The 26,714-nt window shown below is 44.4% G+C and overlaps 1 protein-coding gene and 1 pseudogene across 1 annotated transcript in view; one reads left to right on the top strand and one right to left on the bottom strand.

The window, feature by feature from the left end:
• LOC111968971 (intron Large complex component GCFC2-like) lies at window positions 1–22,014 on the bottom strand (annotated as a pseudogene).
• A 1,427-nt stretch (window positions 22,015–23,441) lies between these two features.
• Window positions 23,442–26,714, top strand: part of LOC111968970 (intersectin-2) — a 33,595-nt gene continuing 30,322 nt past the window's right edge. Inside the window, exon 1 of the mRNA XM_070445087.1 lies at window positions 23,442–23,652. The gene's annotated coding sequence lies outside the window, so the exon portion shown is untranslated. The remainder of the gene's footprint in view (window positions 23,653–26,714) is intronic.

The raw sequence follows: 26,714 nt of genomic DNA, 5'->3' as shown, positions 1-26,714 counted from the left end.
TACTGTAAAATAAGTTGTTTTCTCCTCATACACACACTAAGACTTTTTCAACAACATTTTTGAAGGATGGATGCATACTGAGCCCTGAGGATGATGTTACAAGCACAGACTTTTTCCTGAAAGAGGTAAGACTTTTTATTTTTGTATATATTTAAAAAAAATATATATATATATATATGTATATTATTTTTATATATATATTTATTTAAAAAATAAGTACAAATACAGTTGAGTAATGTACAAATTTACATGATGTATGGTTGACACAGTAGGACACCAGATCTTTGTAATGGTATTTGTCTGACATAGTCCAGGCCCCGATGCTTCCCAGAACAGTCTGCACATCGCTCACCACAGCCCTTCAGGAAACAGAAACCCCATTACATACATTATCAAAAACACTACCCTAACCATGTCACATGATTCTGCCTATATCGTAAAAGTATATATTGAGGTAGGTAGGCAGTGTTACCATGTGTTGGGGTGGTCAGGCTGCTGTTTGCAGATTGAATGGGCAGTCTGGAGGAGATGGTCACTGAAGGACTTCAGCTGAGAGGGACAGGAGCTCACGTCTTTAAACCAGGACTGAGGAAAACACGCCGCGACCTGCTCAGCGAAAGAGATGGAGAGAGACGAGAGAGAGGGCAATAAATCTCAGTTCAATTAGAGAAAAACCTGAAAATGAGACCACGAAACTGAGCCATCTTCAAGAGGCCAGAGCAATTACTCCCCTAGGAAACACCTTGAAACCCCCGTAGACAACACAATTCACCTACACACCTTTTTGGCATTTATGGACAGAGTCCTGAGATCGGGTCTCGTTGAGTAGCGTCATCATCAGGTATCAGTTCAGAGGTTTGTCCAACATCCGCTCCTTTAGAGCGTGTTCAGGTATCAAACCATCCCACCGGCCCACGTTACCTAAGAGCTGACACGCAGGATAGAAACACCCACTAAAGCAATGCATGTTACAGAAATGGCAAGAGAGACCACGCAGTAAAGGCAGGGGAATAGCTGCACATGGCAGCATACAAGAAGCTGTGACAAAAGCCCTCCATCTCTTGACTGGACTTCATTGGTAGATGTTGTAATTGGCTAACTAGCCACATGGTCACTCACCACAGTGCACTGTACACCCTCTCTTAGAAAACGCATCGTGGGAAAAAATAATCTTTAAACTGAGTGTTGTTACGTACCTTCACAGCTGGTCAGAACTGCTGGTCTCTGAACCGCCTCTGTGGAGAAGACTTGTCCTCTAAAAACCTGCCAAAACACCAGGCCGTTATGGTAAAGTACTGTAAGCTACGGTATGACACACGAATTCCAGTAACTACTTAAATACATCACATATCCTCTAAGTGTTGAGATATCTGGTGGAGTCACTCACTTCTTAGGGTAGTGAGGAATGACGATGTCATCTTCCACTGAACTCCCCAATCTGCCACTCACTGCTTCTAAAAAACACCTGGCAGGGGACAGGACAGGGACAGACAGAAGGGAACAGAACGTATTTCAATTCTGACACTCACGGGTAGTAGTTAGGTTTCAAAAGGTGCTCTCCCATTTTGTGACTACCGTCTGGCATTCTTTGTGACTGGAACCATGAATAGAGTACGGTCCGAATGCTGGATTGTCTGTGGAAGCCATTTTTAATTATTAGTTTAAAAAAAGTTGGGATACAGGCAAGACACAGGGATTGAACCAAGGTCTCCGGTGGGGAGTAGTAAATATAACTGGCTGGGAGAATTACTGCTAGAGTGCGGGCTCTGCACCGTGGAAGCAGTTTTAACTCTTACCTTGACTGGTTTGCTCTGCTCTCCCTCAAACAGAGAGTAGTCGTCCTGCAGCCTGCGACACAGCTCAGCCAGACACACTGACTGACGGCTGGACAGAGGGTCCCACACTAACTCCACACTACCTGTGAGGAGGACACATTAAAGTGAGACACACCTCAGTGAAATCACAGGGACACTCATGGCAACATTGAAAGGAGAGTGCTAGACACATCCATAGGGTGTGTGTTTCTGTTGACCTTGCATCTTGGGTAACAGGGTCTTCTCTAAGATAGCAGGCAGTGTTTTTCGGTCTGTGTGCTCCGCCTCCTGGTAACCCAGTCCGTGACAGAAGGTCTCCACAGCAGAGTACCACGGCAGAGCCTCAAAGTCCTCCCCTGCAGCCTGATACACACAGAGAAAATGACAGAGGCACTGTCGCTCAAATTACACACATTTGAAATGAAAATGAGCTCTGTCAACAGACATAAATCTGAAACACAGACTTCCAGTACTAATTTTCATTGCTGATTTTGGTTAATACAATTAGCGTTACCGCCAGTGCTAAGATTTAGCATTGCGCTAGGTTTGTGTGTATATACCGTACCTGTAGGGGGTTCTAGCCTAAGAGCTGGAGTCTGATGAGTGGGTTGAGTAGTTTGGTCAGACAGAGGCTGATGTAGGCTGAGTGGTAGGACTCGGAGAAGGCTACTCTCCACTCGTCGAAGCGAGACAGAACCTTCTTCACCACCCAGAAGTCCTCCTGCACGTCACAGAACACACCCTGCGACCTGCTCAGGATCTCTGCTGGATTTGACAGGAGAGAAAAAGATGCCTGTTATTCTATGGTTTCGAAAGCTAGCACTAACTAATTCTGTAAGGAACAGAATGGCAAATTGTTTGATAAAAAATAAAAGAAAAAAAAGTTCGGAATTTTTCTTTACAGAAACCAATTTGGAAATTAAATACTGGGCTGAAATCAAGGTGTCACCAACACATTTTGTAAGTGGAGGACAGTTGTCCTCGCCCAGTACAGCTACAATCCTCACCTCTCCCCTTCTGCAGTTCTGCCTCTTCCTCAGGTGATAGCTCGCTGTCGGCCGGCCGGCAGGCTACCACAGTCTTTCTCACCTGGCTCACCGGATGGAGAGATAATCACATCATAGAGTACATCAGGATGCAGTGAAGAATGAAGGGATTCATCTAAAAGCTAAAGCGATGTGACAGTACTAAAGGGAATATTCCCACTCACTATTTATTTTCTTTTTCATTCACGCTTTCCCCTGAATCTCCTTCACGGTGTGGATCAGTGGCATCTGGAGAGAGAGCGAGAATTAGTCTAGAAATGCACCCAGCTACAGCTAATCAAAAATAAAACAGATCAACGGTGTGAGGAGGTGAACTACGGTAGAAAGTTCACATTCCGCCATTTCACTGACTGGGACCACACAGGGTACACACACACACGTACGCACGCGCACACAGATGCAAACAAACGCACGCAGACACACAAAGAACAACTCACAGCTGAGCTGCTGTAAGCGAGAGGACTCTCGTCTCCTTGACAACAGATCCTCTGCCTGTTCAGACAGCAGAGTGTGCATGTCCACCTCCACACTGTTGATCTCCACCACCTAGGGATGATCCAGTCATATGTTTCATTACATGTAAAATGTGACCCCCACCAAAACCTCAATAACACTGTCTGATCATCACATTTTAGTCATTTAGCAGATGCTCTTATCCAGAGCAACTTATAGTTATGTGCATTCATCTTAAGATAGCAAGGTGGGGCAACCACATATCACATTCAGACTAAGTACATTTTCCCTCAAAGTAGCCATCAGCAAAGCCAATGCTAGTATGGGGGGGGGGAAGAAAGTCACGTGTGAGTGTTAGTTCACAAAAGAGGGGTGCTGGGGGATTATTTAAGACACTTTTTGACTGGGCTGAGTGGGAGCTGCCCTCCTGTAGGGGTGGAAGGGTAGAGAGACCAGAGGTGGCAGAACGGAGGACTCGGGTTGGGCTGTTGGGTTTGAGCATAGCCTGAAGGTAGGGAGGGGCAGTTCCTGTTGCTGCTACGTAGGCAAGTACCATGGTCTTGTAGTGGATGCGAGCTTCGACTGGAAGCCAGTGAAGTGTGCGGAAGAGTGGGGTGACACGGGAGAACCTGGGAAGGTTGCACACCAGGCGGGCTGCAGCGTTCTGGATAAGTTGCAGGGGTTTGACGCACAAGCAGGGAGCCCAGCCAACAGCGAATTGCAGTAGTCCAGATGGGAGATAAGTGCTTAGACTAGGACTTGCGCCGCTTCCTGTGCGAGGTAGGGTTGTACTCGACGCAATTGTTGTAGAGCATGAACCTGCAGGAGCGATTCACTGCTTTGATGTTTGCAGAGAACGTCAGGGTGTCGTCCAAGATCACACCAATGTTATTTGCACTCTGGGAGGGGGACATTGTAGAGCTGTCAACCATGAGTGAGAGAGAGAAAGTAAGTGTGTGTGTGTGACTTAGAAAGTAGAGGGGTGAATATCTTACCTGTTCCCCAGGGTGTCGCTTCACTCGCTTCCCAATCTGTTGCCCCTCCCACAGGTTATTATCCTCGCTCTCCTGGTCATCAGAGCCACTGTCATCACCATCACTCCCTCCAGTATTAACAAGCACGGAGTGAGCGACAGAGCCATATACAGAAATACAGAGAGAAAGACGTTCACTTCCTCCTGTACCAACATAACAAGGACTAAAAACAAAGTGCATAACGACAACTGATTTCAGCACCCAGTCAAAGGAGGTGTGATATACACTGAGTATACAAAACATTAGGAACACCTGCTCTTTCCATGACATAGATTGACCAGGTGAAAGCTAGGATCCCTTATTGATTCCACTTGTTAAATCCACTTCAAGTCAGTGTAGACGAAGGGGAGGAGACAGGTTAAAAGAAGGATTTTAAGCTTCGACACAATTGAGACGGATTGTGTATGTGTGCCATTCAGATGGTGAATGGGCAAGAAAGAATATTTAACTGCCTTTGAACGGGGTATTTACATTTACATTACATTTAAGTCATTTAGCAGACGCTCTTATCCAGAGCGACTTACAAATTGGTGCATTCACCTTATGATATCCAGTGGAACAACCACTTTACATAAGTGCATCTAACTCTTTTAAGGGGGGGTTTAGAAGGATTACTTTACCTATCCTAGGTATTCCTTAAAGAAGGGTGGGGTTTCAGGTGTCTCCGGAAGGTGGTGATTGACTCCGCTGACCTGGCGTCCGTGAGGGGAGTTTGTCCACCATTGGGGTGCCAGAGCAGCGAACAGTTTTGACTGCGCTGAGCGGGAACTGTACTTCCTCAGAGGTAGGGAGCGAGCAGGCCAGAGTGGATGAACGCAGTGCCCTTGTTTGGGTGTAGGGCCTGATCAGAGCCTGAAGGTACGGAGGTGCCGTTCCCCCTCACAGCTCCGTAGGCAAGCACCATGGTCTTGTAGCGATGCGAGCTTCAACAGGAAGCAGTGGAGAGAGCGGAGGAGCGGGGTGACGTGAGAGACTTGGGAAAGTTGAAACCAGACGGGCTGCGGCGTTCTGGATGAGTTTGTAGGGTTTAATGGCACAGGCAGGGAGCCCAGCCAACAGCGAGTTGCAATAATCCAGACGGGGAGATGACAAGTGCCTGGATTAGGACCTGCGCCGCTTCCTGCGTGAGGCAGGGTCGTTACTCTGCCGAATGTTGTAGAGCATGAACCTACAGGAACGGGTCACCGCCTTTTTGATTTAGTTGAGAACGACAGGGTGTTGTCCAGGATTCACGCCAGGTTCTTAGCACTCTGGGAGGAGGACACAATGGAGTTGTCAACCGTGATGGCGAGATCATGGAACGGGCAGTCCTTCCCCGGGAGGAAGAGCAGCTCCGTCTTGCGAGGTTCAGCTTGAGGGGGTGATCCGTCATCCACACTGATATGTCTGCCAGACATGCCAGAGATGCGATTCACCACCGGCGTTATCGAGAGGGGGGAAAGGAGAAGATTAATTGTGTGTCGTCTGCATAGCAATGATAGGAGAGACCATGTGAGGAATGACAGAGCCAAGTGACTTGGGTGTATTAGCGAGAATAGGAGAGGGCCTAGAACAGAGCCCTGGGGGACACCAGTGGTGAGAGCACGTGGTGCGGAGACAGATTCTCGCCACGCCACCTGGTAGGAGCGACCTGTCAGGTAGGACGCAATCCAAGGCGTGGGGCCGCGCCGGAGATGCCCAGCTCGGAGAGGGTGGAGAGGAGGATCTGATGGTTCACAGTATCAAAGGAGCCGATAGGGCTAGAAGGATGAGAGCAGAGGAGAGAGAGTTAGCTTTAGCAGTGCGGAGCGCCTCCGTGACACAGAGAAGAGCAGTCTCAGTTGAATGACTAGTCTTGAAACCTGACTGATTTGGATCAAGAAGGTCATTCTGAGAGAGATAGCAGGAGAGCTGGCCAAGGACGGCACGTTCAAGAGTTTTGGAGAGAAAAGAAAGAAGGGATACTGTCTGTAGTTGTTGACATCGGAGGGATCGAGTGTAGGTTTTTTCAGAAGGGGTGAACTCTCGCTCTCTTGAAGACGGAAGGGACGTAGCCAGCGGTCAAGGATGAGTTGATGAGCGAGGTGAGGTAAGGGAGAAGGTCTCCGGAAATGGTCTGGAGAAGAGAGGAGGGGATAGGGTCAAGCGGGCAGGTTGTTGGGCGGCCGGCCGTCACAAGATGCGAGATTTCATCTGGAGAGAGAGGGGAGAAAGAGGTCAAAGCACAGGGTAGGGCAGTGTATGGTAGTAGGTGCCAGGCACACGGGTTTGCGTCAAGAACTGCAATGCTGCTGGGTCTTTTCACACTCAACAGTTTCCCGTGTGTATCAAGAATGGTCCACCACCCAAATTGACACAACTGTGGGAAGCATTGGAGTCAACATGGGCCAGCATCCCAGTGGAATGCTTGACATATTGTCAAGTCCATGCCCTGATGAATATTAGGAAGGTGTTCCTAATGTTTGATATTCTCAGTATTAGTTCAGCTACAACTCTCACGCCACTTTCTATAACCAACGCATATAACATTCTGGGGTTTGATTATAGATTGTCTGTTTATTATCCATGCATTAGCCTAATGTTTAGCGCAAAAAAAAAAAAAAAAAAAAAAGCTTAAACGGTCATCCGAGAGAAAATATCAATAGACCATTCTCTCCTGTTCCCCTCCTCTGTTACCCATCGTCTCTGCTATCCTCTCCATGATGGTTTTGGACCGTGGGGCAAACTTGATCCTTCGCTCATGGTCATCTGGCTTATCATCATCTTCATCATCACTGCGTTCCTCCAGGTCCTCGTGGTCTGGGGTCCGGGGGGAGCTCTCCCAGTCTCTGCCCAGGGAGATGTAGTCCTTCTGGGCTCTGGCCTTCTGACGCTGCCTCCTGGCTGCCTGGATCCTCCTCGCGTCCGAGATCACCACTACACACAACAACACAAGGGATATCATTCAGAACACTGCCTATCTCTGTAGACCAGGGGTGGACCTGGACCTGAGTTTACAAGAAATCCTGCTATGCCCTCCGACGAACCATCAAACAGGCAAAGCGTCAATACAGGGCTAAGATTGAATCATACTACACCGGCTCCGACGCTCGTCTTATGTGGCAGGGCTTGCAAACATTTACAGACTACAAAGGGAAGCACAGCAGCGAGCTGCCCAGTGACATGAACCTACCGGACGAGCTAAATCACTTCTATGCTCACGTCGAGGCAAGCAACACTGAGGCATGCATGAGAGCATCAGCTGTTCTGGACGACTGTGTGATCACGCTCTCCGTTGCCGACGTGAGTAAGACCGTTAAACAGGTCAACATACACAAGGCTGCGGGGCCAGACAGATTACCAGGACGTGTGCTCCGGGCATGTGCTGACCAACTGGCAGGTGTCTTCACTGACATTTTCAACATGTCCCTGATTGAGTCTGTAATAACAACATGTTTCAACTAGACCACCATAGTCCCTGTGCCAAAGAACACTAAGGAAACCTGCCTAAATGAATACAGACCCGTAGCACTCACGTCCGTAGCCATGAAGAGCTTTGAAAGATTGGTAATGGTTCACATCAACACCATTATCCCAGACACCCTGGACCCACTCCAATTTGCATGCCGCCCAAACAGATCCACAGATGATGCAATCTCTATTGCACTCCACACTGCCCTTTCCCACCTGGACAAAAGGAACACCTACGTGAGAAAGCTATTCATTGACTACAGCTCAGCGTTCAACACCATAGTACCCACAAAGCTCATCACTAAGCTAAGGATCCTGGGACTAAACACCTCCCTCTGCAACTGGATCCTGCACTTCCTGACGGGCCACCCCCACGGGGTGTGGGTAGGTAGCAACACAGCTGCCACGCTGATCCTCAACACGAGCTCCCCAGGGGGGTGTGCTCAGTCCCCTCCTGTACTCCCTGTTCACCCATGACTGTATGGCCAGGCACGACTCCAACATCATCATTAAGTTTGCAGACGACACAACAGTGCGTAGGCCTGATCACCGACAACAACGAGACAGCCTATAGGGAGGAGGTCAGAGACCTGGCCGGGTGGTGCCAGAATAACAACTTATCCATCAACGTAACCAAGACTAAGGAGATGATTGTGGACTACAGGAAAAGGAGGACCGAGCACGCCCCCATTCTCATTGACAGGGCTGTAGTGGAGCAAGTTGAGAGCTTCAAGTTCCTTGGTGTCCACATCAACAACAAACTAGAATGGTCCAAACACACCAAGACAGTCGTGAAGAGGGCACGAYAAAGCCTATTCCCCCTCAGGAAACAAAAAAGATTTGGCATGGGTCCTGAGATCCTCAAACGGTTCTACAGCTGCAACATCGAGAGCATCCTGACCGGTTGCATCACTGCCTGGTACGGCAATTGCTCGGCCTCCGACCGCAAGGCACTTCAGAGGGTAGTGCGTACGTCCCAGTACATCACTGCGGCAAAGCTGCTTGYCATCCAGGACCTCTACACCAGGCAGTGTCAGAGGAAGGCCCTAAAAATGGTCAAAGACCCCAGCCACCCCAGTCATAGACTGTTCTCTCTACTACCGCATGGCAAGCGGTACCGGAGTGCCAAGTCTGGGACAAAAAGGCTTCTCAACAGTTTTTACCCCCAAGCCATAAGACTCTTGAACAGGTAATCAAATGGCTACCCAGACTAATTGCATTGTGTGCCCCCCCCCCCAACCCCTCTTTTTACGCTGCTGCTACTCTCTGTTTATCATATATGCATAGTCACTTTAATAACTATACATTCATGTACATACTACCTCAAATTAGGCCAACCAACCAGTGCTCCTGCACATTGACTAACCGGGCTATCTGCATTGTGTCCCACCCACCACCCCCTCTTTTACGCTACTGCTACTGTCTGCTCATCAAATATGCATTGTCACTTTAACCATATCTAGATGTACATACTACCTCAATCAGCCTGACTAACGTGTCTGTATGTAGCCTCGCCACTTTTATAACCTCGCTACTGTATATAGCCTGTCTTTTTACTTCTTTACCTACCCATTTGTTCACCTAATACCTTTTTTGCACTATTGGTTAGAGCCTCTAAGTAAGCATTTCACTGTAAGGTCTACCCCTGTTGTATTCGGTGCACGTGACAAATAAACTTTGATTTGTCCATCCTATCTTGCAAAGACAAGTGTGGAGGCAAAAAAACTAGTAAAGACAAACTCACTCTTGATAATACTGTGCATGGAATTATTCTTACTCTTTGATTTTGTTGACTTAATTAATTGCAGCCTTTCCTTTGGAGAGCGAGCCTAGCTATCTGCATGACTGACCTGGATTATGTTTCTGAGTGGAGGATCTGGAGGAGGCAGAAGTGAATGTGGTTGACTTGGCATCTCCGTCGCTCTCTGGGGACAGCTCTTCTCCGGACACATCACTACCGGACTGCTCTTTCGGGGACGCTACCACAGTCACATCTCTCCTGGCTGGGGTCAACACCGGGACACGGTTAGAGAGATCAATCATGTATCCTAAACAGGGGTGTGTTTTTACAACAATATAGACAGGCGATCATAAAGAAATTGTGTTTTTGTGTCCGTGACTATAGTGTCTCTTGTCTAGATTTTTTGTGGTTGTAGTAGTAGACAATTTGACAATAAATAACAATGTTGTGCTTGCCATTAGGACGGGAAGTCTTTGCAGGGTAAGCCTCCTTCCTCCTGGCTTGGAAGACCACAGCTTTGTCTGACGATTTCTTCAGTTTGAACTCGCATCCTTCAAAATGGGAAGAAAAGAAGAGTTGGGTCGTTCCATGAAAAGAGTGCCTTTTGCGTCCCTTCGAGATTTTAAGTGGAAATTGTGCACCAAGATTGCATTTTTAAAAGCCTGTTATATTAAATGAAGTGCCCTTTAACATAGACCACATGGAGAATTCAATAAAAGGTTCTTTATATAAATAGACTTGCAAAAGGGACAAAATTCAGCATTTTTACATGTCCCTCCATGCACCCTCTAACTTCTAGGAAGTTGGATGGGACTTGATTTGCGACTTGATTTGAACCCATTTAACCCCAACATTTCTCCAAGTTTTCACCATCATTGTAAAGCCCTAGTTATTTAGTTTCTTTCACAAAGTCATTCCTGAAGATGATTATTTATTTGATGTGATTAGGGATTTATTTACATCTGTCCCTCATTTTAAGGTCAACCCTGTTTCTCTCGTTTTAATATGGGCAAATTAATCCTTTGAAAATATTTCTCCCCAAAGAAACATCTTCACCATGTAATGGTCAAATCAGTGTAAAAGCAGGTGAACTGGTTCTACTCTTTTTGGCCATTTCCTGGTGTTTTGTGGTAGAAAACTGGGTCGAGCATAACACAACCCAGTTACCCATAGACAGGCTGTTTTGTTGTAAAGCTTGAATTCAATTTCCCCTACCTGTTGCACAAAACAAGCTTGACACAAGGGGATTCATGGCTGATTTAAGATATACATCGTTAACCCTGTTACGGTCAACCCTGTTACTTTATTTGGCACTTATATTTAACCTCTTGAGATGGGAAAACATGTTTTTTATGAATCTCAAATTGTATTTTCCATTTTATATAAATATTATCTATTTATTATATTATTATTTTCCTTGTTTCAGGTCATCATAATGAAATTGTATATATATATCTATCTGAATTCCAAAATGAAACAAGGCAACATAAAACATAACCAACAAACTTCCAAAATGAAACAAGGCAACATAACCAACAAACACCAAAACAAAAAAAACAGTAAGAATTATACAATCCCTTAAAGCTCTGCTCTTAATTTCTCATTACTAACATTTCCCCCCCATTAATTTCATTAACATTATTATTTTTGTATTTTCCTTACACGCCTTTATAAATTTGACTGTGGTAAATGTGTGGCTGTAGTACGTAAAATACCCCTACCGGAGTATAGAGGCCTAACAGCTATACAACTAAATAATGATTTTATACAAGAAAGCGACCACAGTCCAGTTGACCCATAGAATTTTTTTATAATATTGACACTTCTTTGCTTATCTGCAAGATTAGGGGGAAGAGATAGCAAAGAGGGGTCGCATATTGTATAGAAATCTCCTACCTTGTTCCTAAATATAGCACTACTTTTCTACAGAGGTAACACTTTAAAGATCTGACAATACCACTGATTTGTTGTTGGTGGCTGGCCTTTTATCCAGTTAAGGAGAATGCATTTGTGGGACACAGAGTCATTTTTAAAGACGATTGAGCTATGCTAAGGTATGTGACGGCTTGTTCCCGACAACACCTAGTACAAATAGCCATTCTTATAGGATATATGAACTATATGTCCTCCAGCTCCATTTTGACATTTTCCAGAAATGTTTTATTAAAATGGGAAAGTCCAAAACAGATGGCCACGAGTGCCTTTTTCCTTACACTAACAACAGGTATCAGAATTCTGCTTTTTATATATATATATATATATATATATATATATATATATATATATATATATATATATATATAAATAAAAATGGGAGTCCTGTGAACCCTCTGCATAATCTTATATTGCATCTCTTGCACCTTGTTGCAGGTAATCAAGCTGTCTTGCTTCGAGCATAGCCTTTGTCTAATTTTGGATTTCTGAGCCTCTTCCCAGCTCCGTTTTCCATACCCTAATCAGAGCACTTAAGTTACTTTCAACATTAGAGTGTAAAGCAGCATAAAATGACAAGAGTGATTAGGTCTTTCAGCTTTCAACAGGATATTGTCCACTGGGGTTCGTATTGGGTTCTATGGGGTGAGCACAGTCTTGGATTCAATAAAATGTATTTCTTGCAGATACCCAAAGAACTGTCGGTGTGGTACAGCACATTTTGTTTTATATAACGAAACCATAGCAACGTGTCACCAGGAAAACAGAGCCGACAGATAGGAAGCTGTATGCATGTTATTACATACAGCCGGGAAGAACTTTTGGATATGAGAGCAGCAGTAACCAGCATTACGACCAGGAATACGACTTTCCCGAATCGGATCCTTTGTCCGTACCCCCCATGGCAATTGAACTGATTCCAGAGGCTGATCCAAAACACCGCCGGTGGAGGAGAGGTACTCGGAGTGGAATTCTAGTCCGACTCAGGAGGCACGCACACCCCCCACCACATCCGAGTATATTACTCGCTAATGTTCAGTCTCTGGATAATAAAGTTGACGAGGATTTCCTTCCAGAGAGACATTAGGGATACATACTCTGTTTCACGGAAACATGGCTCTCTTGGGATATACTGTCGTAGTCCGTACAGTCGGTTGGGTTCTCAGTTCATTGCGGAGACAGGAATAAATCTCTCTCCGGGAAGAAAGGCGGGGTTGTAGGTTTCATGATTAACGACTCATGGTGTTATAACATACAGAACCTCGAGTCCTTTTGTTCACCCGACCTAGAATACCTCAATCAAATGCCGACCATATAACCTCCCAAGAGAATTCTCTTGGTTAGTCACAGTCGTGTATATTCCTCAAGCCGATACCACGACGGCCTTCAAAGAACATCACTGAACTTTATGCAAATCACATATCCTGAGAGCGCATTTATTGTAGTCAAATAATGTTTACATATTTTGCATTACTCATCTCATATGCACAGTTGAAGTCGGAAGTTTACATACACCTTAGCCAAATTCATTTAAACTCAGTTTCACAATTCCTGACATTTAATCCTAGTAAAAATGTCCCTGTCTTAGGTCAGTTAGGATCACCACTTTATTTAAAGAATGTGAAATGTCAGAATAATAGTAGAGAGAATGATTTATTTCAGCTTTTATTTCTTTCATCACATTCCCAGTGGGTCAGAAGTTTACATACACTCAATTAGTATTTGGTAGCATTGCCTTTAAATTGTTTAACTTGGGTCAAACAAACGGGTAGCCTTCCACAAGCGTGCCACAATAAGTTGGGTGAATTTTGGCACATTTCTCCCGACAGAGCTGATGTAACTGAGTCCGGTTTGTAGGCCTCCTTGCTCGCACAAGCTTTTTCAGTTCTGCCCACACATTTTATATAGGATTGAGGTCAGGGCTTTGTGATGGCCACTCCAATACCATGACTTTGTTGTCCTTAAGCCATTTTGCCACAACTTTGGAAGTATGCTTGGGGTCATTGTCCATTTGGAAGACCCATTTGCRACCAAGCTTTAACTTCCTGACTGATGTCTTGAGATGTTGCTTCAATATATCGACATAATTTTCCATCCTCATGATGCCATCTATTTTGTGAAGTGCACCAGTCCCTCCTGCAGCAAAGTACCCCCACAACATGATGCTGCCACCTCCGTGCTTCACGCTTGGGATGGTGTTCTTTGGCTTGCAAGCCTCCCCCTTTTTCCTCCAAACATAACGATGGTCATTACGGCCAAACCGTTCTATTTGCGTTTCATCAGACCAGAAGGCATTTCTCAAAAAATGCACTTTTTTGGGATGGGATGGATTTGCACTTTTCGCACTAAAGTATGTTAATCTCTAGGAGACAGAACGAGTCTCCTTCCTGAGTGGTATGATGGCTGTGTGGTGTTTATACTTGCGTACTATTGTCTGTACAGATGAACGTGGTACCTTCGGGCATTTGGAAATCTCTCCCAAGGATGAACCAGACTTGTGGAGGTCTACAATTGTTTTTGAGGTCTTGGCTGATTTCTTTTGATTTTCCCATGATGGATGCCAAGCAAAGTTTTAAGGTAGGCCTTGAAATATATACACAGGCACACCTCCAATTGACTCAAATTATGTCAATTAGCCTATCAGAAGCTTCTAAAGCCATGACATAATTTTCAGGAATTTTCCAAGCTGTTTAAAGGCACAGTCAACTTAGTGTATGTAAACTTCTGAGCCACTGGAATTGTGATACAGTGAATTATAAGTGAAATAATCTGTCTGTAAACAATTTTTGGAAAAATTACTTGTGTCATGCACAAAAAAAGTCGGTTAGGACAAGAAATTTGCGGAGTGGTTGAAAAATGAGTTTTAATGACTCCAACCTAACAGGCTGACTACACCACTCGCGTCACGTGTGCGAGCGTTGCAAGATAAATTTAGAAATCTATATTATTCAATTATTGCACCCACACTGCTCGCTTGCGCCAACGAGCGTCTGCGTTGCCAAGGGCGAAAAAATAAGTAACTTCTATTTGTGACGCAGATCGCGCTGCAAGTCCTGCCTCTCCCATCTCCTCATTGGTTTATAGAAGTAGGTACCCACGTGGGTGACAAACACAAACGAAGCCAGTGGCGGTAATGCACCTAATTTATGAAAGTTGCCAATCGCAATATAAAGTCAAGAGAAGAAAAAGCCTGGAAGGAGGAGAGATGACTAGAAACGATTCGGTTGATCGTTTTATGTGTGGATTAATTGGTGGAGTAGAGGACCTTGTGCATATCAGGTAAAATAACAACTCAATGTTTATATCCCAGGACAAATTAGCTAGCAACAGCAAGCTAGCTAAATAGGACAAATTAGCTAGCAAGTGCAAGCTAGCTAGCTAAATTGCCATACATGTTGAATGCTTTTCGACCTGTCCCCAAATTAATATAATAGGTTCAAAGTTTGTTTTGATATTTTAAACTGCGTGTCGTGATCGCGTTTGGTGTGGGGGGACAAAATAAATGTATGCACGATGGCGCGCGCAGCCGGTTTGGGTTCCGGGTATGTAAACTTCAACTGTATCTTAGTCTGTGCCGCTCTGACATTGCTCATTCAAATATTTATAATTCCATTCCTTTAGATGTGTGTATTGTTGTAAAAAACTGATAGATATTAGTTGTTAGATATTACTGCACTGTTGGAGCTAGAAACACAAGCATTTTGCTACACCTGCAATAACATCTGCTAAACACATGTATGTGACAAATAAAATTAGATTTGAAACATATCTGATAATGACCTTATACGTTTCTGGTACCAGAGGTGGAAAATGCTATCAGAAACACCAGGGGGAAAGACCTTATTAATAAGGGGAGTCTCTCTCCAGATCTTAAGATAACGTTAAGAATCGGGTTATGTGCCGACTGAGTTTGTCAAATCAAATTTTATTTGTCACATGCGCCGAATACAAAAAGGTGTAGACCTTAACCAACAATGCAGTTAAGAAAATACAACAAAAAAAGTAAGCGATAAGAATAACAAATAACAGCAGTAAATAACAATAGCGGGGCTATATACAGGGGGTACCAGTACAGAGTCAATGTGCGGGGGCACCAGTGTCGAGGTAATTGAGGTAATAAAAAAAAATCTGCATAAAAATAATTGTCCTCTCAATGTCAACTGCATTTATTTTCAGCAAACTTAACATGTGTAAATATTTTTTATGAACATAAGATTCAACAACTGAGACAAACTGAACAAGTTCCACAGACATGTAACTAACAGAAATTGAATAATATGTCCCTGAACAAAGGGGGGGGTCAAAATCAAAAGTAACAGTCAGTATCTGGTGTGGCCACCAGCTGCATTAAGTACTGCAGTGCATCTCCTCCTCATGGACTGTACCAGATTTGCCCGTTCTTGCTGTGAGATGTTACCCCACTCTTACACCAAGCCACCTGCAAGTACCCAGACATTTCTGGGGGGGGAAATGCCCTAGCCCTCAGCCCCCAATCCAACAGGTCCCAGACGTGCTCAATGGGATTGAGATCCGGGCTCTTCTCTGGCCATTGCAGAACACTGACTTTCATGTCTTGCAGGAAATCACGCACAGAACGAGCAGTATTGTCATGCTGGAGGGTCATGTCAGGATGAGCCTGCAGGAAGGGTACCACATGAGGGAGGAGGATGTCTTCCCTGTAACACACAGCGTTGAGATTGCCTGCAATGACAACAAGCTCAGTCCGATGATGCTGTGACACACCGCCCCAGACCATGACGGACCCTCCACCTCCAAATCGATCCCTCTCCAGAGTACAGGCCTCGGTGTAATGCTCATTCCTTCGACGATAAACGCAAATCCGACCATCACCCCTGGTGAGACAAAACTGCGACTCGTCAGTGAAGAGCACTTTTTGCCAGTCCTGTCTGATCCAGCGTCGGTGGGATTGTGCCCATAGGCAACGTTGTTGCCGGTGATGTCTGGTGAGGACCTGCCTTACAGGCCTACAAGCCCTCAGTCCAGCCTCTCTCAGCATATTGCGGACAGTCTGAGCACTGATGGAGGGATTGTGCGTTCCTGGTGTAACTCGGGAAGTTGTTTCCATCCTGTACCTGTCCCGCAGGTGTGTACGGATGTACCAATCCTGTGCAGGTGTTGTTACACGTTGTCTGCCACTGCGAGGACGATCAGATGTCCATCCTGTCTCCCTGTAGCGCTGTCTTAGGCGTCTCACAGTACGGACATTGCAATTTATTGCCCTGGCCACATCTGTAGTCCTCCTGCCTCCTTGCAGCATACCTAAGGCACGTTCACGCAGACGAGCAGGGTCCCTGGGCATCTTTCTTTTGGTGTTTGTCAGTGTCAGTAGAAAGGCCTCTTTAGTGTCCTAAGTTTTCATAACTGTGACCTTAATTGCCTACCGGCTGTAAGCTGTTAGTGTCTTAATGACCGTTCCACAGGTGCATGTTCATTAATTGTTTATGGTTCATTGAACAACCATGGGAAACAGTGTTTAAACCCTTTACAATGAAGATCTGTGAAGTTAATAGGATTTTTACCAATTATCTTTGAAAGACAGGGTCCTGAAAAAGGGCTGTTTCTTTTTTTGCTGAGTTTATGTACATGTAGGTACAGTTATTAAAGTGACTATGCATAGATAATAACAGAGAGTAGCAGCAGCATAGAGGGGGGGGGGGCAATGCAAATAGTCTGGGTAGCCATTTGATTAGCTGTTCAGGAGTTTTATGGCTTGGGGGTAGAAGCTGTTAAGCCTTTTGGACCTAGACTTGGTGCTCCGGTACTGCTTGCTGTGCGGTAGCAGAGAGTCTAAGACTAGGGTGGCTGGAGTCTTTGGCAATTCTTTGGGCCTTCCTCTGACACCACCTGGTATAGAGGTCCTGGATGGCAGGAAGCTTGGCCCCAGTGATGTACTGGGCCTTACACACTACCCTCTGTAGTGCCTTGCTGTCAGAGGCCGAGCAGTTGCCATACCAGGCAGTGATGCAAGATCAGGATGCTCTCGATGGTGCAACTGTAAAACCTTTTGAAAATGTCAGTGAAGACACTTGCCAGTTGGTTAGCGCATGCTCTGAGTACACATCCTGGTAATTCGTCTGGCCCTGCGGCCTTGTGAATGTTGACCTGTTTAGAAGGTCTTAGCCACATCGGCTATGGAGAGCGTGATCACACAGTCGTCCGGAACAGCTGATAGAAACATACATGAGAGTGTGTTACTTGCCTCGAAGCGAGCATATTTAGCTCGTCTGGTAGGCCCGTTTCACTGGGCAGCTCTCGGCTGTGCTTCCCTTTGTAGTCTAATTGTTTGCAAGCCCTGCCACATACAACGAGCGTCGGAGCCGGTGTTGTACGATTCAATCTTAGTCCTGTATTGACGCTTTGCCTGTTTTATGTTTCGTTGGAGGGCATAGCAGGATTTCTTATAAGCTTCCGGGTTAGAGTCCCACTCCTTGAAAGCGGCCTGTAATCCATGGTTTCTGGTTGGGGTATGTAATCACAGTCACTGTGGGGACTACGTCCTCAATGTACTTATTGATAAAGCCAGTGACTGATGTGGTGTACTCCTCAATGGCATCGGAAGAATCCCGGAACATATTCCAGTCTGTGCTAGCAAAACAGTCCTGTAGTTTAGCATCTGCTTCATCTGACCTCTTTTTTTATAAACCGAGTCACTGGTGCTTCCTGCTTTAATTTTTGCTTGTAAGCAGGAATCAATCAGGAGGATAGAGTTATGGTCAGATTTGCCAAATGGAGGGTGAGGGAGAGCTTTGTACGTGTCTCTGTGTGTGGAGTAAAGGTGGTCTAGATGATTTTTTCCTCTGGTAGCACATTTAACATGCTGATAGAAATGAGGTAAAACTGATTTAAGTTTCCCTGCATTAAAGTTCCCGGCCACTAGGAGTGGATGAGCATTTTCCTGTTTGCTTATGGTGGAATAAAGCTCATTGAGTGCGGTTTTAGTGCCAACGTCGGTCTGTGGTGGTATGTAGACAGCTACGAAAAATACAGATAAACACTGTAGGTGGATAGTGTGGTCTACAGCTTATCATGAGATACTCTACCTCAGGCGAGCAAAACCTGGAGACTTCCTTAGATATCGTGCACCCGCTATTGTTTACAAATATGCGTAGGCTCCCGCCCCGTGTCTTACCAGAGGCTGCTGTTCTGTCCTGCCGATAGAGTGTATAACCCGCCAGTCGTATGTTCTTAATGTCGTCATTCAGCCACGACTCGGTGAAACATAAGTATTACAGTTATTAATCTTCTGTTTGTAGGATATACGTGCTTTCAGTTCGTCCCATTTATTTTCCAGTGATTGAACGTTAGCTAACAGGGCGGAAGGCAAGGGCAGATTAGCCACTCATCGCCTGATCCTCACAAGGCACCCTGATCTCTTTCCGCAAAACTTCTGTTTCCTTTTCCAGCAAATCATAGGGATCTGGGTCAGGTGTCTGTTGTAGTATATCCCTCCCGTCCGACACATTGAAGAAAAACTCTTCGTCCAATTTGAGGTGAGTAATCCCAGTTCTTGATATCCAAGCTATTTTCGGTCAGAAGAGACAGTAGCAGCAACAATATGTACAAAACAAGTAACGAACAACGTGAAAAAAAAAAAAAAATAATAGCATGGTTGGTTAAGAGCCGATAAGATGGCAGCCATCCCCTCCGGCGACATTTTTCTTTACCAGTTACAACACTGATTAATGAGTATGGAGATGTGAAGCAGGAGTCATTACTGACCCAATTAGAGCAATGTTAATCTCTGAGCCATTCTGCAAGCATGACATGCCCAGTTATAAAATAGCAAATTAGGTAGTGCCAGGGCTCCTAAATTATATGGCAGCTGCAGTTTACTAATTGTCAACCTTGGTCTTTTTCTGTACCATATAAAGACTGAAAGGTATTTATTGAGTTAACGAAAAATACTTTAAATTATATATAATGGGACCGCCTGGGGAGGATACAGTCTGGGGAAAACATTCATTTTAAAATCTGATTCATTCTACCCAATCATTATAATGGCATGTCCCTCTACCTACCTAGGTCTTCCTTAACTGCCCTAAATACAGGTGCAAAGTTGCCATTAGACAGGTTGTGAAGTTTATTCGAAATGTTTAACCCAAGATAAACAAAACCATTTTTTGTCCAATTGAACGGGAAGTCATTCAAATTGTTGTTGTCACTCAAGCTCCGTGGTGGCATAGCTTCTAATTTATTCAAATGTATTATGTGGCCAGAAAATAGCCACATCTCTTAATTAAGTCAGTAAGAATGGGAATAGAGGTTTCTGGGTTAGAAATCAATAGCAAAATAGTATCTGCACATAGAGATATAATGTGGGTTTGTTTTCCAATCTTGACACATGTAAGACCTTCCTGGCTATGTACAGTGCATTTGGAAAGTATTCAGACCCCTTACATTTTCACAAATGTTACGTTACAGCCTTATTCTAAAATGGATTAAATAATTGTTTACCCCTCAATCTACACACAACACCCCATAATGACAAAACTTAAACAGGTTTAATTTTTTTTGCACAAACCTTATTTACGTAAGTATTCAGACTCTTTGCTATGAGACTCGAAATTGAGCTCAGGTGCATCCTGTTTCCATTGATCATCCTTGAGATGTTTCTACAACTTGATTGGAGTCCACCTGAGATAAATTCAATTGATTGGACATGATTTTTAAAAAGGCACACACCTGTCTATATAAGGTCCCACAGTGGACAATGCGTGTCACATCAAAAACCAACCCATGAAGTTGAAGGAATTGTCCGTAGACCTCCAAGACAGGATTGTGTTGAGGCACAGATCTGGGGAATGGTACCAAAACATTTCTGCAGCATATAAGGTCCCCAAGAACACAGTGGCCATTCTTAAATGGAAGAAGTTTGGACCCATCAAGACTCTTCATAGAGCTGGCCGTCCGGCCAAACTGAGCAACCAGGGGAGAAGGGCCTTGGTCAGGGAGGTGACCAAGAACCCGATGGTAACTGACAGAGCTCCAGAGTTCCTCTGTGGAGATTGAAGGACAACCATCTCTGCAGCACTCCACCAATCAGGCCTTTATGGTATAATTGCCAGACGGACCCCACTCCTCAGTAAAAGGCACATGACAGCCCGCTTGAAGCCAAGATTGAACTCTTTGGCCTGAATGCCAAGCATCACGTCTGGAGGAAACGTGGCACCATCCCTACGGTGAAGCATGGTGGTGGCACCATCCCTACAGTGAAGCATGGTGTTGGCAGCCTCATGCGGTGGGGCTGTTTTTCAGCGGCAAGGACTGGGAGACTAGTCAGGTTCAAGGGAAAGATGAACAGAGCAAAGTACAGAGAGGCCATTGAGTGAACCCGATTGATCCAGCATCTCTGGAGAGACCTGAAAAAAGCTGTGCATCCCCATCCAACCTGATGAAGTTTGAGAAAATCTGCAGAGAACAATGGGAGAAACTCCCCAAATACAGGTGTACTGAGCGTGTAGCATCATACTCAAGAAGACTCAAGGCTGTAATTGCTGCCAAAGGTGCTTCAACAAAGTACTAAGGGTCTGAATACTTATGTAAATGTGATATTTAAAAATACATAAAAATTACACTTGCAAAAATGTCTAAACCTTTTTTGCTTTGTCTTTATGGGGTATTGTGTGTAGATTGAGAGGGGACGACGACAATTTAATCAATTTTAGAATAAGACTAACGTAACAAAACGTGGAAAAAGTCAAGGGGTCTGGATACTTTCTGGAGGCACTGTATAGCTAAGGAGAGGGGTGAATCTCAAATGTATTCTTGATTCCTCATATCCTCCCTCGTCTCCTTCGCAAAATTAATTGGAGGATTAGTTCTGAAGTCCCTCTTATCTTCTCTTCCAATGTGTTTTGAGGAGGCAAGGAAATACAATTGATTCACCGCTCCTTGTTAATCTCCTTTCTTCTACCTGCACTATGGAACTTGGGCAGGTGAAAGCAAAATCCTGGAAGATATTTTACATATTGCTGCGATCTGTCCTGTGTTTTCAGATAAATACAAAGTAAGGCACAAGGAGGGAAGCCATATACGAATTTAGATGCACAGCCCACTGTACTGTTAAGTTAGTGACGTTAGAAATGTCTTGGGCATGTACTTACCTTTTTAGTCTTTGGGTGACAGTCTATGGTGCTTACATAAAAAAATAAGAAGTAAAAGCCTACCTTTATCATCAGAGAAGCTGAGCACGTTTATTATATTTCGTCCATCCTTGTTCTCTTTGCTGTGAGGCGATCTAGTAACCGCGAACGGTCCACTATCTTCCACTACGTCTTCATCACCACTCGAGTCCGACTTGTTCTGCGACGACTTGGAGGGCTTTAATGCTATCAGCGGTAACTTGTGTTTTACCTACGTCATCACCCTCTCCATTTCTGTTCATTTTCATCGCTCGATTCTCCTTTCCTTTGCCTAACATTTCTTCGTGGTTTCTTGTTGAACATATTTTCTGTATCGGGGTATCGCCATGTAAATAAATCACAATACGGTAAGTCGTAAATAAATATCAGCTGTACATATGTCGCAATCCTCTCGCAATGCATTCCGGGTCTTGTAGTTTGTCAGTGTCGAGGACTCGGTCGTGCTTGGGGTGCATTCACAATCCCAATGAAGTTTCAATACGATTATTTTACCAATCTTTGACATGACAGCTTAATGAAAAAAAACACGATGGGAGTCTGGAAAAACACTGATATTAAATATGTTTTCTTACAATTGTTTCCTAGTCCTCCTTTTTAGCTGATCCAACAAGAGGAATAGAGTACCACAGTATGAGTCATAATACCCATATACCTAGCGGTCGAACAGGGAAATGGTTCCAATAGTTTTGCCACCATTAATTTTTCCCATAGGGGATTTTAGAAACAGTTAAAATAAGGGCTGTGTTTCGTGTAGGCTTACCCTGGCGTGACGTTTTGATAACTGTGTAAATCTCTCTTGGACAAGGTGACTTTTATCAATATATCAATATATTCACCTGTATTTACCCCCCAGAAATGCTAAATGCTAATTAGATTAAAGTACTGCACATGCCATGATCATGATCTGGAAGAGACTGCTGAATCGAAGCAAAGGTAAGAATCTCTGGATTAACTATCTAATGTTAGCTAAATGTAGTAATGAATAAATTGGCTACATTTCTTTAAATGGACAATTCTGTGAACTATCATGGGGAAGTTTTAAATTGACACTATCTGTTAGCAAAGGTGTCAGTTAGAGATGACATGCAGGAGCTTGCAGGGATTTGTAGTTTTGCGATGTCTACGTTGATGCTAATTAGCATTTTTGAATAGGAGTAACATTAGATAGTTAATCCAGCGATTCTTACATTTGCCTCGATTCAGCAGTCTCTTTCAGATCATCATGGCATGTGCAGTTCTTTATGATAGCCACATTAGCATCTAATTAATATTTCATTTCTGGGGGGTAAATACAGGCGAATATATTGATAAAAGTCACCTTGTCCTAGAGAAAATTACATGGTTATCAAAACATCTCGCCAGGGTAAGCCTACAAGAAACACAGCCCTTATTTTAAGTGTTTCTAAAATCCCCTATGGGAAAAATGAATGGTGGAAAAACGATTGGAACCATTTCTCTGTTTGACCGCTAGGTTTTACGGGTATTGTGACAGCTTCACTGTGGTGCTCTATATCCGTCATTGGAAATGTTCTGTCCTAATATGGGGCTCTGATCCTCTGTTCCCCATGCACTGAAATTCAAAATGGATCAAATAACAGCAACTTTGAAGGGTGAGCCTTGTGGGTTGGTGGATGTGTGTGGCTGGCTTGGGAGGTCGGTATATGCCCGCAGGCATATACATTCTGGATCAGTTTACTCTCTTGCAGTACCAGCCTTAACCGTACAATAGCTGACCGCTGAAACTGACCTTAGATCAGCGTTTAGGGCAAATCCATGCGCGCGCCCCCGACGCTGTCTCTCCACCTCCCAGTCCCGGTCAAACGGAGCCGTTCTCGCGCACCGTCCACCCACACCCGCCTGTCAGCCATGTTGTTCGTGTGACCCAGCTGTCAGCAACAGGTCCAGTTGACTAAACTAGACATTCTTCTCGGAATTACATCATTTTGCCAATACGAGACGACTGCATAACGCCAGGGAGACTTTCACTGCGGATAGAAAAGTGGAGAAAGTAGTTGTTTTTTTGCCCGATGATTGTGAGAGGTAAGCGACGTAACGCGTTAGTCACCCGAAACTGCCTTGCTGCTTTCCTAGCGAGTCCATGTTATTGCTTGAACATTGAGTTACTGCTAGTCGTAAAATACAATATTGATTGAATGTAGTTAACTACTTAACTAATCATGTTATTACGCATAGGGATTTTGATACACTGAAATATGTAACTTATATCAGCCATTAGAAGTGTGCCCTCACACGAACTTGTTTGAAGTTGGTAAAAGGAAAACGACCTTACCTACAGTAATGTTAGTTAACGTTGCTAGCTAGCTCCCTCAGATTCCTCAAACATAACTTGTTGAACAGGTTACAAACGTGTCTCTCTCGCTTTAGACAAGTAAAGGGAAAGCACCAGTAACGTTAGTGTATCAACTTTAGATGAGATAGCAATAGTACTTACTGTACAATGTACCACTCTGCGAAGTTGCTCAGATTCTATTGCTAACGTTACTCTTGTTCATAATTAAACTATCCTCCACTTGAACTCAGGGACTCTCCACATCAATGTCAATCATTATTATACCAGGTCATTCCAAACAGGATATGCCTATGCATCGTTTTTGTTTTCTGGCAGCTAAGCTTGGTGTTGTGATTCTACACTTACCTTAAATCCCATCCCCCAGGCAGGCTCCTGTTAAAGCTGTCATTAATAGTGGACGTGGTATTATATTTGTTAGCCTGTACTGTCCTGCCTGTATTCATTTGGGTAGTGCTGAATGGTCCGGACTCACCTGGTGTCAGTATACAGATGTTGAAGGTTGATTATTTAACACTGTCAAACAGACTGCAGACAAACTGCTTTCCATAACTTTAGGGCCATCGAACAGGGATCAACAACAGAACTAGTGAGGGACAGGGATAAACAGAGCTGTGTCAGGACACGGGCTGGTTGGCTGTGGTCCAAGGATCCTTGTGTAAAGTGCCGATTTCATCCTGGGCCCGGGGGACAGTGGTGGTAACCCTATTGTCATCTCTCTCTCTACTGTCACAATCGATGTGGGACGTGTGCTCCGGCACAAAATGGCTGCCGAGGCATGCATCAATCCTGGTGGGTACTCCTGGCCTACACATAACCCCACAGTGCTCGCCATCATGTATACAGTTAATAACAGAAAGTACAGTTATTTAACAGTAACATTCTGTCTTAGGGTATGCAATTGGAGAGGCGTGCAAGATATTTGCTGTACTTGTGCCTTTGGTAATGCTTTTCCAAAGCCTGAGTATATCCGTAGTTCGTGGACGGGTCTGATAAGGAATGTGTTTTTACATCGTCGACCAGTGCCCAGGAAACAATTAAATCCACTTGTTAGATGCTACCACCCTCCTCCAAATCAAAACCAAACATGGATGTCAATGTTGCGTGCACACGCTTCGTTCTACTTCCTGTGCGGCAGCATGATACCAGGATTTCAAGGCTGATTTAGCTAGACAAACCGGAGTGAAACCCTGACAGGTGTGCACGCTAAGCGAGACACCGCATGGAGTCCATGTTTGGTTTTCATTTGGAAGGGGGTGGTAGCCTCTAACAACTGAATATCATTATTTCTTGGACACTGCTTGGCGACGCAAACAACGAGTTTTCATTCAGAACCGTCTACCGATTACTTATTTACCTTTGGTCGTGGGAAAAGTGTTGCCAAACAGTCACGGGCCAGCAAATAACTCACAAGGTGGGTGAATGTTATACAGCTAGACCAGAGTTCTACTCTGGCCAAGGAAATGGGCTACACATTGGTGGTGTATTGGTTGGTTTCCTGGTGAAAAGCACTGTTTCAGTCATCGTTGGTGATGGAAGTGACTCTCGGTGTCATGGCCACTAGCCTACCTTTGTACACAGATATAGCAAACAAATCCATCTGCCTTTTAACACACAGCACAGCAGTTCACAGAAACAACTGTTCTGCCAAAAATGCCACTTTCCCGTTCATGCAGCAACAATGCACATTCCACCAAATAGTTTTATAGTATTTAAAAAAAAAAATGGTGTCTCTGGTTAAAGATCGAGCTTTGATGTCCGTTCGAGTACTCTATTACTCAGGCCCGTCCCTACTAGCAAGCAGATTTCCAGCTGTGATCAGGAATATATATATTTTTTTAGTAGTTCCACATCCGCTAATCCAGATTAGCCTTAATCCAGACAGTCAATTCAGTTTAGAAGAGTTCAATTGAGCTAATCTTCTCTAGATCTTCTCTCTCTGAGCAGAGGACTTGATCTCCATCTTGTCTCTGTGGCTCGCTGGGGAGACGGTGGCGCGGGTCCAATTAGATAAATTCTATGTAGATCCACACAGATAATGAAATCTTTACAATGTCTGGAGAGGTGTTCAACATGTTTCACGCTATAACGAGAATCTGCGCTGGCCTGTGTAGAATTGGTGCATGTGGATGGAACCCACCCAAAGGCTCCAGGATGAAGCAATGTAGGTAGAGCCAGGGCGAGACGTGCTTCGAAAGAAAGAAAAGTAAACATTTAATCTAAGCCAGTCGGAGATGTCGCAATATGGACACTGCAGGGTTTAGAGAGTTGAACGTGGATCTGTCTGTCTGTCCGTCTGTCTTCATTAGAGGTAGTGATACAATTAACTTCCGTCACCATGGTGTCTGTTAGGTGAAAGAGCACAGTGGTTGAAGTGGTGAACCATTAATTTCAAGTACAGGCCATGTTGCAGTGATTCTTTCCAAAGCCCCTATTGTCATTTGAACTCATTATATCACCATGGTGAGATCAGCTTTAGGCCACGTCACGGCTAGCCCTGTCCCTCTATATTTATCTTACATCAACTCTGTTCTCCTCTTTCTTTCTCTCAGCCTTCATCCTTTCTCTCCATCTCCCTCTCAGAACTGTCAGTCTGCATTCCTGAGCTGTGACAGACAGGAAGGCTCGTGCATGTCTATATTAGGGATGGGCATGAGGGCATGAGTACTCGAACTGATGCTAAAGCTCATTTTTTTAGTTGGTGGAACTATTTGATGGAATGTGCTTTGTGGCTGGCAGAAGGAGCAAGTGAAATTTTGTCTTGAAGACAATGTTATTTTGCTTTGACTCTAGT

Source organism: Salvelinus sp. IW2-2015, linkage group LG9, assembly GCF_002910315.2.
Source record: "Salvelinus sp. IW2-2015 linkage group LG9, ASM291031v2, whole genome shotgun sequence".
Lineage (NCBI taxonomy): Eukaryota > Metazoa > Chordata > Actinopteri > Salmoniformes > Salmonidae > Salvelinus > Salvelinus sp. IW2-2015.
Note: the sequence above shows the minus strand (reverse complement) of the source record. Positions and strands in the feature narration are given on the sequence as shown.